This window comes from Canis lupus, chromosome 8, assembly GCF_048164855.1.
Source record: "Canis lupus baileyi chromosome 8, mCanLup2.hap1, whole genome shotgun sequence".
In the NCBI taxonomy this organism is placed as follows: domain Eukaryota; kingdom Metazoa; phylum Chordata; class Mammalia; order Carnivora; family Canidae; genus Canis; species Canis lupus.
Window position 1 is genome coordinate 1,259,296 of NC_132845.1, and position 14,358 is coordinate 1,273,653.

At 38.0% G+C, this 14,358-nt stretch overlaps 2 long non-coding RNA genes and 1 other non-coding gene across 5 annotated transcripts in view; 2 read left to right on the top strand and 1 right to left on the bottom strand.

Moving 5' to 3' along the window:
• LOC140637762 (uncharacterized) overlaps positions 1-10,972 on the top strand; it is a 50,728-nt gene extending 39,756 nt beyond the window's left edge. For 2 of the 3 annotated variants that reach the window (XR_012034794.1, XR_012034796.1), the window contains one exon: positions 44-736. This is a non-coding gene — a long non-coding RNA (uncharacterized lncRNA). Of the gene's footprint in view, positions 1-43; positions 737-10,415 lie in introns of those variants that run through there. The other variant, XR_012034795.1, reaches the window with a different exon arrangement.
• Positions 1-14,358, bottom strand: part of LOC140637763 (uncharacterized) — a 71,431-nt gene that overhangs the window by 44,342 nt on the left and 12,731 nt on the right. The window lies entirely within an intron of this gene.
• Positions 1,821-1,927, top strand: LOC140639293 (U6 spliceosomal RNA). Its single transcript, XR_012036064.1, has one exon. It is a non-coding gene; the product is annotated as a U6 spliceosomal RNA (small nuclear RNA).

The following is a 14,358-nucleotide window of genomic DNA, read 5'->3' on the forward strand; positions in this document are numbered from 1 at the left end:
AGTTCTGCCCCAAGCTTTCTTACTGTTTTTCTCTCTCTTTTAGGAATTAATCATTCTCTCCAAAAACTGAAATAATTTCACGAAAGAACCCGACTTCCCTCCAAAAACAATTCCAAGGACAGAAATGAACAAAGAAATAGGAGTGCTAGAATTGGGGGTAGAATTTGAGTGGTAGAGTTTCTGATAGATAAAGCGGAAAGAACAGTTGTATAGACAACATTCAGAGGTAATGCCCAGTTCTGATTTTGGTTTCACATACTGAACTTCTCATAAAAATGGGATGCTTTCTTTTTCTTCCTCAATGTTTGATTTTTTTTACAAATGTTTACAATGTTTGATTTTTTTTTGATTTTTTTATACAACAATCAAAGTAGAACAGAATTCTATTTACTTAATTCAGTAACATTAAAAGAAAACTTGTATGATTTTCTCCTGTGTCATGGTGCAAAGTGGCAAGTTTAATTTAGTTCATCTGAAAGATGGTAATAAGCACACAGCAGAAATGAGTAATTTAGATTTTGAAAGCTCCTGCTATTATAGGCACCCAAGGTATCAAGGATTGAGAGATCTTTAAGACATACACCTCCCACAGCAATGGCCCCTTTCAGACAGCAAGGATGAAGCTGAATTACACTGGAAAGTGTTTATTATTGATTATCTTATTACATTTACTTTTAATGACAGAAGGTCAAATTACATGGCTGTGTACAGAATTACATTTCTATATATAGAAAAAAAGAATCTCCTTGTTTCATCTTAACTGTCTCATTAAAGGAACAATAAAAATCTCTCTTGGGTGGGCAGGATATGGATATGTTTGTTCAAAATGTCCTACTGATTTTCTCAGGCACTGTTAATATTAAATATCAATAAATCATTTTGTTGGAATAGTGGTATTAGGCCATTTCCTCATAATTTACTACAGTCATTAACTGACCAAATAAAAGACCCAAAGTTACATGAAAGTGAGCATGATCATAAAAGTAAATTTGAGTGCTCACAGTGGTCTAGCAACACATGTAATGATTTATGAATATGGCTCCTACAATGATATTTCGGGGATTTTTTTTTCTCATTTTACAGAGCTGTGAGACTATAAAGCAAACAAACTCAACCGGCATTAATAGCAGCCAATCAGACCTAATGAATTTTGAAATGGAAGCACATATGGATGGAAGTAAAATCTTGTGTTTTGGGAATCTGAATTTTAGGCCCAGAGAGGGAACCAGAACCAACACTTGAACTTCCATTTTCCTTCAATCACACACTATACTTCCTGTTATCTACTATTTCTTAATAATGATAATAATGATATTAGACAATAATATATTTAGTTCTTACTATATACCAGGCCTGGTGCTGTGTATATATATATATATTTTCTCATTTAATGCACATGACAACTTTGATATAGGGGATGTTATCTTTATGTTATAGGGTAGGAGACTGAGACAAAGAGCTTAAGTGGCTCACCTAATCATAACTAGTAAGGACTAGAACAAAGATATGAAGACACCTTTTTTCACACTAATGCCCTCACCACTCCAGTGCGGCAATACTACTGTTATGCTGCTATTACAGTCTCGTGAATCCAGGACACAAGTGGATTTCTCTGGATGACAAAACGCAGAGAGCTGACTAGGCTGAGCAAGCCACTCAATCACCGGGATGTCATCTCCTTTGCAAAATGAGAATAACACCTTTGCACTGCCAACTCCATGGGATTATTGTGAAGATGAAATGGGGAAATGTACATAAGAATAATTTGAGCAATAGCGACTGCTAGTGAATATAAATTATTGTCAATATACCATTGGTGTCTGCTCGCTTCGGCAGCACATGTACTAAAATTGGAACGATCCAGAGAAGATTGGCATGGCCCCTGTGCCAGGATGACATGCAAATTAGTGAAGCGTTCCATATATACCATTGGTGAATCCAGTCAATTGTAGGAATATTTATTTTGCAGAGGGCAATCAAAAACATATATTTTCTGAGATGCCTGGGTAGCTCAGCTGGCCAAGTATCTGACTCTTGATTTTGGCTCAGGTCATGATCTCAGGGTCATGAGATCGAGCCCCATGTGGGGCTCTGTGCTCAGGGGAGAGTCTGCTTGAGATTCTCTTCCTCTCTCTCTGTCTAAAATAAATAAATCTTTTTTAAAGACTTTATTTTTCTCTTACTTTTGATTTAACCCAATCTAGAAAACAACAAAAGAGCTAGACAGATGGAAATTGAAATATGAGCATGAGAAGATGATGGCATACAGGAATGGCATAGACATGTGGTAAAAATGGAATTTCTAATCTTCCTACACTGTAATCTAGACCTTTGAATAGACGAACAGTGAAACCTGAGTTTACAGAAAGTTCCCTTACTCTTCATCAGCAACTTTTGGGGCTGGGGAGAAGAGGGTAGAAAGACTGGGAATCCCCCCTATTTAGGATTTCTTATTAGATGAATTCCAGATATAAAATCATGGACAATATGCTCTTCCCTACCAACTTCTGCTGGGAAAAGCAAGGAAGGGGGCTAAAGACCTGGAGGGTTTAGTGATAAGCTTTCCTAATGCAAATCAAGGAAGTGGGTGAGAACCATCTTCAAATAGTAACCTAAATGTCAATTGCTACAATTGTTGTGGGATCATAGACTATTTCAAGCTAAATAAAAATAAGCAATAAACACTAAATCTGACTAAAGCAAATTATGAGATCATTATGTTTAGAACTGTAAAAAGATTCTGCTTAACATAACATGTCCTGGGCTGCATTGCATTGTTCAGTTTGCCCCTGAAGTCTTTATTGACTACATATGTTGAAATTTATTGAGCCTCTTTAATGTACATTCTTTTTAATATCTTTTCCTCTTCTCTAAATGGAGTTAAAGAGTATGTAACAAATTAGGAAAAATGGAAGCCTAACTTTAATGATGAAGGATAGCAGAATGTGCTACCTCAAAATATGCCACTTTGGCATAAGGATTATTTTGAGCTAAAATCAATTGAAAGAAGCAGATGCAAGGAAAGCTCTCTGCCCACCTCCTATTTGTCTAAAAGTAGGACAGAAATTTGTAAAGGTGTCCCCTTTTCCCCTCTTTACCAGAGAGGACAAAAGTTAATCATTGGAGACGATTCTAAGCTTTATCAGCCCAGAGAAGGCATCAAAGAAGTCAGCATAACAAATTTTGCTAAAACTAGCATTTATCTACCCCTCGTTTCCCCATATATTTGTCTTCCCACATTTGCTGCCCCTGAAAGCTGCAAGTCCTTCCCCTTTGTCTTGTCACTTCTGTAAAATCTATCATTATTTTGGTAAGATGTTATATAAGTTTAAATTCCAACCACACCTGTGAATTACTCATCTCTGAGTCCTCCCACACGTATGCATGTGATGCACATGCTAATAAACTTCTGGGTTTTCTTCTTATCTTTATAATGTATCTTTTGTTCATCTAATTTATAGGACCCTAACCAAGGAACCTAAGATGAGTAGAAGAGGAAAATATTTTTTTCCCTTCCCTACACTGAGAACCACTTAGAAAATTTTTGACTTAAAATATCCCAGAACAATGGCCCCTGTGAATTTGGTTCCGTCCTTCCTTTACAGCCTCACTGCCCCAAACTGCCTCCCCAAATGCACACACTAACACAATTTATATCCCAAACACATCACACTTCCCACTCATGCAAGAACTCCAAGCTCTTTTATACATCCAAACTTTTGTATTTCCAATTTCCACTGTCCAACGTGACATAATGTCTCTTTGTGGAACAACAGAGGTCTGCTCGTCTTTCAAGATGGAGCCTAAGTGACCCTACTTGAACAAAGATTTCCAGAACTCCTAGACACAGTGATCCTCTGTGCTCCTTAACTACTGTGTTCACGTCCCTATTACCCATTTGCCATGTCCTACATGTAGTAGGATGTCCTGTTTGAACCCAGACTGAGTCAGGCTGTGTGTATTACTAGTGGGGTGGTGGCTGCAATTTGCACAAGTATTTTGCATAAGATTTTTTTTAATGCTTTTTGGTTAAAGGACAGGGAAATTTTTGTTTTGTTTGTGTTTTATCTGTTTGTCTCGAGCTCTTGAGAGACATAAATAAAAATAGAAAAACAACAGAGCATATGTCCCTGCTTAATCCTTTGGATAAGTTGTTGGCTTTTTTAGAGAGAGAAAGAATTACAGCTGGAGACATTTTTTTTTTTTTTTCTGAGAGTCTGTGAGACCCTGTGTCCCTCTGGGCTCTGCTACAGAACACACTATTAACTAAATGTAACTCAAAATTAGATCAAGGGCAATATCCTTACACTGTGGTATAGGGGAGAGGGGTGGCTTAGGGTCACCATCAAAAATGGTGAAGTTCCCATAAGGCATTTCATGAGAACAGGACAGTGTTTTTCCTCCCCTCCTGGGGCTCACCTAATCAGTGTGTCTACTATAAAGTCTCTGAGCTGATGGATCAGTTCATGTTCCAGAAGAAGCACCTTTTGGATATTTCTAGAAATCTCTGGGGATATTTTGCAAGAGGCAGGAAAGTCCTGAGTAAGCAGGTAGGAGAAAGAGCAAGATTGAGAGTCTTTGGGATGCTGGGTTACATATTCTCTAGAGCATTAAAGACCTAGAATACAGCTGGGTAGCTTTTACTGTCAGTACAAATTGCCACTCTCATTGTTTCATTGCGTGCTCATATATCCCTGTAGGCTGTGCTTCTGGTCAGAAATGATGTCTAAATAATCAAATTGGATGCACCTTATCCAACATGTATAATCATTGAATGAAAGAATGAATGGCTACAGATTAAATCAAAGAACACAACTGATTGTTGCTTTGTGCAAGTTTGATTCCCAACCACTTATTTTTCTTTATGTATCAGAATTCTTGTCAAATTACCTAAAGTCATGGAAGAGCCAGGGGAAATTGAGAAAACTGTTCAACTTGAACATCTTACCAAGGCAAAGCAACCCAGTAATCTACCTTTATATTTTGTGGGCCACACAAGTGTTCTCCATTGCTAAACAGCGTTCCAGTCCTACAATAAGAGTAGTATAGTGGAGAAAAGCGCAGCTTTAGAGTCCAATAGCCTAGACTGAACCTTTGGTCTGTCACTCTGAGCTTTGTGTCCTTGGCTAATCACTTGTGCTTTCTATTTAAATTCTGTCATTTGTTTAATAAGGAGAATAATACCTACCTTGGCAGGTTGTAGTGAATATTAAATAGATATCATTAAAGTATCCATAATAATCACTGGCAGGTGATAAGCCTTCATCCAATGTTAGCCACTTAATATGTATTTACTGAACTCTATGTCACTTAGTGAGGTCTTAGCGTGGCCAAAAAGTGCTAACTGCAGCCACTTATTCAGGCTTGAATTATTTCTTATACTGTAGTTTCATTTTTGTAATACCAAGAGTAGGACTGGATGGACATGCTGACTATCAGCAATAGCATGTGTTAACTTTTTTTGGTAGGAAGATGATTTAAAATACCTACCGTGCGTTACATCTGCATTCCTGGCCTTGTTAAAAAAAAAAAAAAAGTCAAATGCTTTCTCAAACTTTATCTTTGGCCTTTTGTTTTTCCTTCCATTTTAACTATCAGACCTACTGCTGATAGTTATTGACCTCCTATGGAGATTCTGGTTTCCCGGTGATGCATGTACTCACACAGTTGCCAGGCCATAAATTGACCCATCAGTAGGTGAGAACAACTCATTCCAATCTGACCATTACTCTATTCCAGAGAGCTGCAATTAGAACTCTAACAATGGATATATGAACTCCTAGGGAAAAGGTTACAAAGCAGGGGCACAGAGATGCTTAGGAAGCACATGAAGTCATAATTAAAAATGAGAATTTGTGCTTTAGAAAATGGATATTAAATTGGGAGAATAATTTCTGTCTACTGGCAATCTGCCCATTCCTTCTGCAGGTAGCAGGGGATGCTATTATTTCTCTGATGGATCATGCTTTAGTAATTGCAGTGTCAGTACATTTTAAAACACCTTGCTACGAATCAGACTGAGGTGGCCATGCACTCAGCAGAAGTTACTGCATTCTGAAAAAGTCAGGCACAATAATCACATGCTTTGTAGAGGATTAGGGAGGTGTGAAATCTAGATTTAAATGGAAGCAAAACGAGTGCGCTTAGTTTTGCAAGTGAAATTCCTGTGCTTGTTGGTCACTTGTGTGTATTCCTTTTTCTCTACAGAGCATGAATGCTAGGAGATAGAAGCCAAATTTCCTATTTTGGTATAAGTCATCCTCATTTGCCATATTACTGAAACTATAATTTATCTTCATCAGGTTACATTTACAGTATTATTATCAGTAGCAGGATATAGCAGATTCTCATAATTTTTGGTTTTATCATGAGGCCACGTTGAAAGGGGTCCTAAAAGAACTTGAGAACGTTTGGAGATTTTTGCCTTTTGCTGCACGACTAGTTTTCTTTCTCTCTGATCCCTTATCGTATCATTTCAATGTTTTCAAGACTTCAGTCTTTTGTCATTTCCCTTAGAATAGAGTTGTAAGACAAAACATAGAACATTTAGTGAAATTTGAATTTCAGATAAATAACGAATAATTTTTAGTATAACTATATCCCATTTATTGCAAATGTTGCTTTGTACATATTTGTACTAAAAATTATTTGCTTATTTTTAAATCTGAAATTTAAATTAAACTGAGAGTCTTATATTTTTATTTTCTTAATCTGATAAACCTACTTTAGAACAAATATCTCAACCTCACAGCCAAGCTCTAAACAATGCTTCTCCTATATACAGATCTGTACATCTTCTACTTTTTTTTTTTTGCACCAGTCATATTGGATTTAATTCATTAAATATATTATTTGCTCTCTCAGTGCCATGCCTTTGCACAGCTATTCCCTTTGGCCTAGAAAATCTGTGCTCCCACCACCAACCATCAATATTATTTCTTTGCCTACCCCAACAACTTATATTTGTTCGGGTCTTTGAAAGGTTCACCCAGAAAGCCAATATGAACAGTCTTATCCTTGTTAGGGTTATAGTGGAGGCAATAAATAAAAACCCTGCCCTGATCTCTTGAGTTAGTAGCCAACTGAGAAATAAGATGTAGAAGAAAAACAGAGAAGTAGCAAAATTGACTGAAGAATATGATTATAAATTTGCAGCCAAATGGACTTCCACAGCTATCCCTGGATTGGTCTTAATCCTCCAAATTGTAGGCATCATGGAGAGCAGGCTAGAGTGCCATTCCCAAAGGAGAGAGGAACAGGGCTAAGCTGAGACTCTTCTCCAAAACTGATGAGTCAAACAAGTCACTCTTCCTCCATTGGGACTGAAGAGAAACTAAGAAGCTTCTTTTTAAAACTTTCCTTTTAGGAAAAGGAAGTTGAGTAGAAATTCTCCTCCCGCCATTGTCTTCCCCTTTAAAAAATTGGAAATGAGGAATACATGTTTGTTTTCAGTGCTTTCAGCTTTTTATTCCTTCAACTCCCTGAGTTTATTCATCAAGTTTATGGTCAACTATTGGTATAGCTAGTTTGCCAGCAGGGAGAAGTTAGGATGGTCATGCTACTATGTTAATGAGGACACCTCATTATATCAACCACTCATCCTTTAAAGTCCTGACAGGCAACTGGTGGGCAGATTAGCTTTTGCCTCCCACATGAGGCAGAATGGAACTAACTTCAAAGTCCTTCTGAATCCTAGATAGAAAATCCACTCTTTATTTAGTTTTTCATCTTGAATCACAAATAGATCTATTATCTAAAAACAATCCTAAAGAAGTTCCAAATTTGAATTAAATCCTATTATGAAGAGTATGGATATAAAGGGTACCCCAAAAGTTATATCCCTTTCTCTTTACAAAAGCAAATAAAGTTCAAAATTCTTTAATCCAATTTCTTATTCTATTCAGTCTGACCCAGAGAGATCCCCAATCCAATGGTTCAACAGATTTGGGTTGAATAGACAGCAGCCTGTTTGCTACTGAAAGAGTTTAGTTTCTAAAGCATATTCAGTGTGGAATTAATCCGACCTAAAGCCCCTTGTGTGAAAAAATCGTTCTAATGTTTGGACACAAAAGATTATCACATCAATGCATCTTATAAAATTTAAAAATTCAGGTGCATCTCTAGCCTCCACAGAATGTTATTCCCAGAATCCAGAACTCTGTGCAGTCCAGGCCCATGCTCTTGTTCCTAGAAATGAGAGCAGACACTTGGTGGCTGAGGGAAAGAGGAAAGCTATAAGGAATCTTGATTTTGAGTTTTGCCAGCATGTCTGTTTTTTTTTTTTTTAAGTTTTTATTTAAATTCCAGTTAATTAACATAGTGTAATAGTAGTTTCAGTTGTACAATGTAGTAATTCAACAGTTCCGTACAATACCTTGTATGCATCATCAGCAAGTGTACTTCTTTTTAAAAAATCTTTAAAATTTTTGTTTCAGATTTGTATGTAAATTCTTCTAGTCAGTTAACATACAGTATAATATTAGTTTCAGAAGTAGAATTTAGTGATTCATCACTTACATTTGACACCCAATGCTCATCACAAGTGTCTTCCTTAATACTTGTCACCCATTTAACCCGTCCTCCCATCCACCTCCCCTCCAGCAACTCTCAGTTTGTTCTGTTAACTATAGTTAATAGTCTGTTTCTTGGTTTGCCTCTCTCTCTCTCTCTCTCTCTCTCTCTCTTTCTCTCTCTTTTTATTTCCCTTTGCATGTTTGTTTTGTTTCTTAAATTCCACAGATGAGTGACTTGTGCTGTTGATTTTAGCCATCCTGACAGGGGTGAGGTGATACCTCATTTCCCTGATGGTGAGTGATGTTGAGCATCTTTCCATGTGTCTGTTGGTCATCTGGGTGTCTTCTTTGGAAAAATGTCTATTCATGTCTTCTGCCCATTTTTTAATTGGATTATTCATTTTTGGGGTGTTGAGTTCTAGAAGTTCTTAATATATTTGGGCTATAGCTAGTTATCAGATATGCCATTTGCAAATATCTTCTCTCATTCTGTAGGTTGCCTTTTAGTTTTGTTGATTGTTTCCTTTGCTGTGTAGTAGCTTTTTTATTTTGATGGAGTCCCAATGGTCTATTTTTTGCTTTTGTTTCCCTTGCCTCAGGAGACTAGTAAGAGACTGCTATGGCTGACGTCAAAGAGGCTGCTGCCTGTGTTCTCCTCTAGTATTTTTATGGTTTCAGGCCTCACATTTAAGTCTTTAATCCATTTTTAAATTTATTTTTGTGTATGGTAGAAGAAAGTGGTCCAGTTTCATTCTTCTGCATGTTGCTGTCCAATTTTTCCAACACCATTTCTTGAAGAGATTGTCTTTTTTCCATTGGATCTTCTTTCTTGCTTTGTCAAAGATTAATTGACCATAGAATTGTGGGTCCATTTCTGTGTTTTCTATTTCATAGAAAACAGAATAGCATGTTAATTTGTGCCAGTTATCTGAAGGCTACAGCCTGTGCAATTAAAATTCTTAGGAGAAAAACTCCCATAAAGTTATGTGTAGCACCATGTTTGCCATTTGTAGGGAGGAAGGATCCACCTACGTACCATCTCAGCTCTCAAAGAACAGTATTTCAGACATCCCTGCCCCATTTCAAAGACATTAGAACTGGGTACAAGCGGCAGCTTCAGTCATCAGATCTTATTAGACATGTCCTTCTTCCTTGTCTGGCACGTGTAAAACCTCTTTTCCCTTCAAAAATTCCTGGTGTCAAAGACCATGTTATGAGTTTTGTTTAGTGACATAAGTTCTACCCTTTTCTTGTGAGTAGGCCCTTTACTTTTGTTTCATAGTGGTTACTCCCATTGCTTCTTTTGATAAAAGTTTTTTGACACTTGAAAACTCCATATTCTCCATATTTATTTATGTTGGAAAATCACGATGCAGTCTCCTGCATCATAAGTGCTATGGATGCTCCCAGAGCCTGAGCCACGTGGGGCTAGTGAGCACCGAGGCACCTGCCATCTGCTCCTCAATACCCCGCCTTTTCCAGGTTCTCTTTAGAGAAGTAACCCCAAAAGCAACTCTCTTTTTCCATTCTTTGTGTTTCATCATCCTTATTGACTCAGAAATAATACAACTATCATGTTCTTTAATTCACCTTGATCTTTTGATGTTTTCATTTTTCCTTTGTTATTATTCTGCATAGTCCCCGGTTGTTACAATACTTCATGTCACCATCCTCAATAACCAGAGACAAAGACTCCAAATATATAAACTTACGAAGCACTGCTAAGTCTCAGTGCCTTCTCAGCTTAAGCCAAAATCCTCCCTCTCTCGAGCCAATGGAGTAATTTGGTTCTTAAATGCCACATTTTTGTATTTACTTCTAAGATATTTGGCAAAGGCACCAAGATGATGGAGTATAAGTTACTCTGATAAATAACATATTTATTTTCTCCTCTGAGTTTAGAATCCATTAAGAAATTAGGCCTGGACAGATGGATGGATGTCAAAATACCAGCTCAGTTTTAGTTCCAGGAAGCTGACTGGAGAATGTGCGTTGGCTGATGCCGAAGCCCGAGTTCAACCAACTCTTCAGCATTTCCTGCTCTGCCACTGCAAGGCCAGAGCCTCTCTCCTGAACCGGCTCCTCAGGGGAAGCTAGATTATGGTGCGCGAGGCCTTGAGGCTCTTCATTCGAAAGAGAAACCAGAGAGATTGAGCATCCTCACTTCCCTCCTTGCGACTCAGCATTCATTCAGCATTTCCTCACTTGCAGAAGGGAGCGAAGGTGCGGGGAGAAGATAAAAATGAGAGGGTTGAGGAATTAGCGTCCTGCTCTCAACTCTCCTGTCTGAGTTCGTGCTTCCCTTTATGAGCTTTACAGCCACCCTTCTTTTCATTCTGTCGGTCTTCTGATAGGTAACGTCCTTGAGGGCAGCGTTGTTTGCCTTCCTTGCCAATATAGCCTTGGCACCTGGCACAGTGGTGGCGCTCAGGGGATATTTGCTGAATAAATACATGTTTACTTGGGCTCACTATTGTGGAATTCTGAGGCAGCACAGTGCTTGATAAACCTGATTGCAGCAATTGGCAATGGTATCACCTGGAGACCCAAACAGAAGGCACCCCTTCCGCTCTCTTTCCGTAGCACAGGAATAACTCGCATGGCTCTGATATTCACCATGTCACTGTCCCTTGTGTGTCCTATTTCTGGCAGTGCAGAGTATCATTGAATAGCCCCAGGGGCCCATCAATAATTTTTTTTCTTCTCCTCCTATGCAGTGGCAGCAGGATAATATTCTAGGTATCTGTCCCCTGAGAGTACTGACTCGTTTCCAGAAACATCACCTCTCATAGAATGCAAGGTTAATGGGGTATCTTCAATTAAAGGACATTGTATAAAGTGTTTATTTCATTTTAGTTTTCCTAAGCTCTATTTTTAATGTAAAGTTGTAACTCAGAAGCTCTCACATTAGTGACCACATTGTCTAAAAATAAGTTTTCTAATAGGCATAAATATTTTTAAGGGAAATGGTATTGATCACAAAGCCTAACTGTTCAAATTTCATGTGTCTGTGCTGGCATCAACGACATATGGGAATAGACTTGAATAATGAGGCTGACCTAGTACAGAACTCCTCATATCCTTTCAAAGGACTGGAAGTGAACTCTCTTCAGTAGAAAAATTAAATAGATGAAACATAAAATCAGTTGGAGGCCATTCACTTTATCCTGTCTGGCAGCTGGTGTGATATGATTGAGGTTAAGTGAGGAATGGACTGTCCTGGATAAAATTACTGTCCCTTATAAAATCATCACTAATGTATACCAGACATGATGTTTCACACTTTATATATGCTACACATGATCTTAATTATCCATTATAACCTATGAAACAGGCACTATTATTCTTATCATCCAGATGAGAAAACTGAAGACTGATGTGCCCAAGGTTACAAAGTAGGTATCATGCATCAGGACTAGAATACAGATATGTCTGTTTCTAGAAGCCGTGTTCATTACCGATAAGCTGTGATGCTTATTCAACACACTCCAAAGGGGACAAGAAGTATAGACAGTGTGAACTGGCTCTAGGGTTTTGGGCAAACAGCCAAAAGAAGTGTCCCCAAAAGTTTATACATTATGCTGGCCAGCTCACCTGGGAGGGGTGACTTCCACCAGAAATAATGTTTATGCAACAGCTTTAAGGTTTCCCCTGCCATGCGACCCTCGAGGTAGAGTCTAATACTAAAGGGACTTGTCAGGATTGGATGAAAGAGAGCCAAAAGTTCGAGGTGGAAATAATACAAATGAAACTGTCTACCTGGTAGCAGATGGGCAGGGTAGGGGGCTCCCGCTTCAGAGCACGGCCTGATCCTGGGCGCCTTCCTTGGTGACCCAGTGGCTCTCTGACAGCTGGGAGCCTTGAGCAGGGTCAGCTGATTTGAGAGGCTGTTGAATTGAAAATATCAACAATGGCTTTGAGGTCCCACCCTAAGTCTTCTGCTGCCGGAGTCGTGTACACACTACCTCAGCAACAGCACATCTGATTTCCATGACATGAAAGTCATCCTTTTTTACTTCTTCTTCTTCTTCTTTTTTTTTTTTTTTTTTTGATATTTCTTAGCACTTGAGGAAGTTTGAAGCACACAAAATCATGCCTGTGGTTTTTAAATAGTTTTGCCAAGTTTCTCTTTTAAGCCGGAGTAAAAATTGAGTTACTTACATCGCCATAAAGGACAGGCTGGAATCAGGTAAAGGCCTTCGACAATGACATCACGTAAGACTGTACACCGAGCAGAGGGGCCTTGGCCTCAGGTTCTGATCCCAGGGTCCTGGGATCAAGCTCCACATGCGGAGTTTGCTTGTCTCCCTCTCTCTCTGCCCCTCCCCCTGTTTGTGTGCTTGCTCTCTCTCTGTCAAATAAATAAATAATAAAATATTTTTAAAAAAGATTATAAACCAACCAGAGATTTATCCAAAGGAGGTATTGTGATGGCAAATGTTTGGATTTATTTTATTCAACGGATGGCTTCTGACAGGATGTTTTTTTTAATCATCTTTATAGCATTAGAGTTAAGACAGGCATTGGTATAGCTTTTGATAAAATTTAGAAATATTTTGTATGGTGTCTTGGGAAGTGGTCATGTAGCTTTTTAAATATGGAAAGCCTTGTTTGTTGAGAAGATAACCAGTTTCTCTAACAGCCATTTTTTTTTTTTTTAAGTTTGGTCTCATCACTACAAAGTTCCTTATACTAATTAAAAACATGCCCATTATAATTTAGAATAATGAAACTGAAAAAGACTTTAAAATCCATTTGGCAGAAACCCTATTTTTATAATAAGTTCATTGATTCATTCTCCAAAAAAGTATCCACCACGTGTCTGATATTGTTTCTGATGCTGGGAATATAGGAATGAATCCCTAACCTGTGGCGCACACTCCTATTAAATTGAATTGTTCACAGTCACATAATATTGAAGAGAAGTGAAAGACTTCCACTGCCCTGTACTATATATGTTACTCCCTTCAGATTACACTCTTTTTCTTCATTCTCCAGCTATATTTTACTAGCCACCAAGACACTGTTTAAAGTCATCCATATTTTCCAAGTCAGTCTCTTGTATGTCCTCAGGGTTATTTTAATAATTCTGAAATAGTATGTTTTATCCTATCTCTATTGACAAATTTATCTTTTCTAGTAGACTCTCAAGTCCTCAGTTACCACAATTTATTCATGTTGAAAACTCTGCATTTTTATGGGTGTTTTAATTGAGTGAATTAATGAATTGCTGGGTATTATTTTTTTATATTCATCCAATAAATATCTACTAAGTGTCTATTATTTGCCAGTCACTATACTAGCTCCACTAGGAGATCATTAATTAAAAAAGACACAAAGCTTATATTCTGGAGCTGAAAATGAGACAATGGGCCATAAATTTAGTAAGTAAATTAAACATTAAGTGGGAAAGTAATAAATTCCATGGAAAAAATAAATCAATAAATGTTTTCAGGCAAGCTGGGGTAGAGAAGGCAACTTTAATTTTAATGGAACAGTCAAGTATGTCTCGATGTAAAAGTGACATTTGAAGAATGAGTTGAGGAAGATGAGTATATGAGCCATATAGATATTGAGGGGATAAGATTCCAGCAGAGGGAGTAGCCACTGCAAAGATCTTCAGGAAAGAGTGCGCCTAGTGAGTACCAGGGTCACTGAGGCCCTGGAGAAGTGGTAGGAGATAAAGGCAGAGAGGTGACTGAGGGCATAGATTTACTAGAGCTTCATGATCATTGTAAGGACATCAGCTCTTACTCTGAGAAATTGGGGAGCCCTACCAGTATTTTGAGAGGGGGCATGATGGGCTTTGACTTAGAGTTTAACAGTTTTTCTCTGAATATTCTAT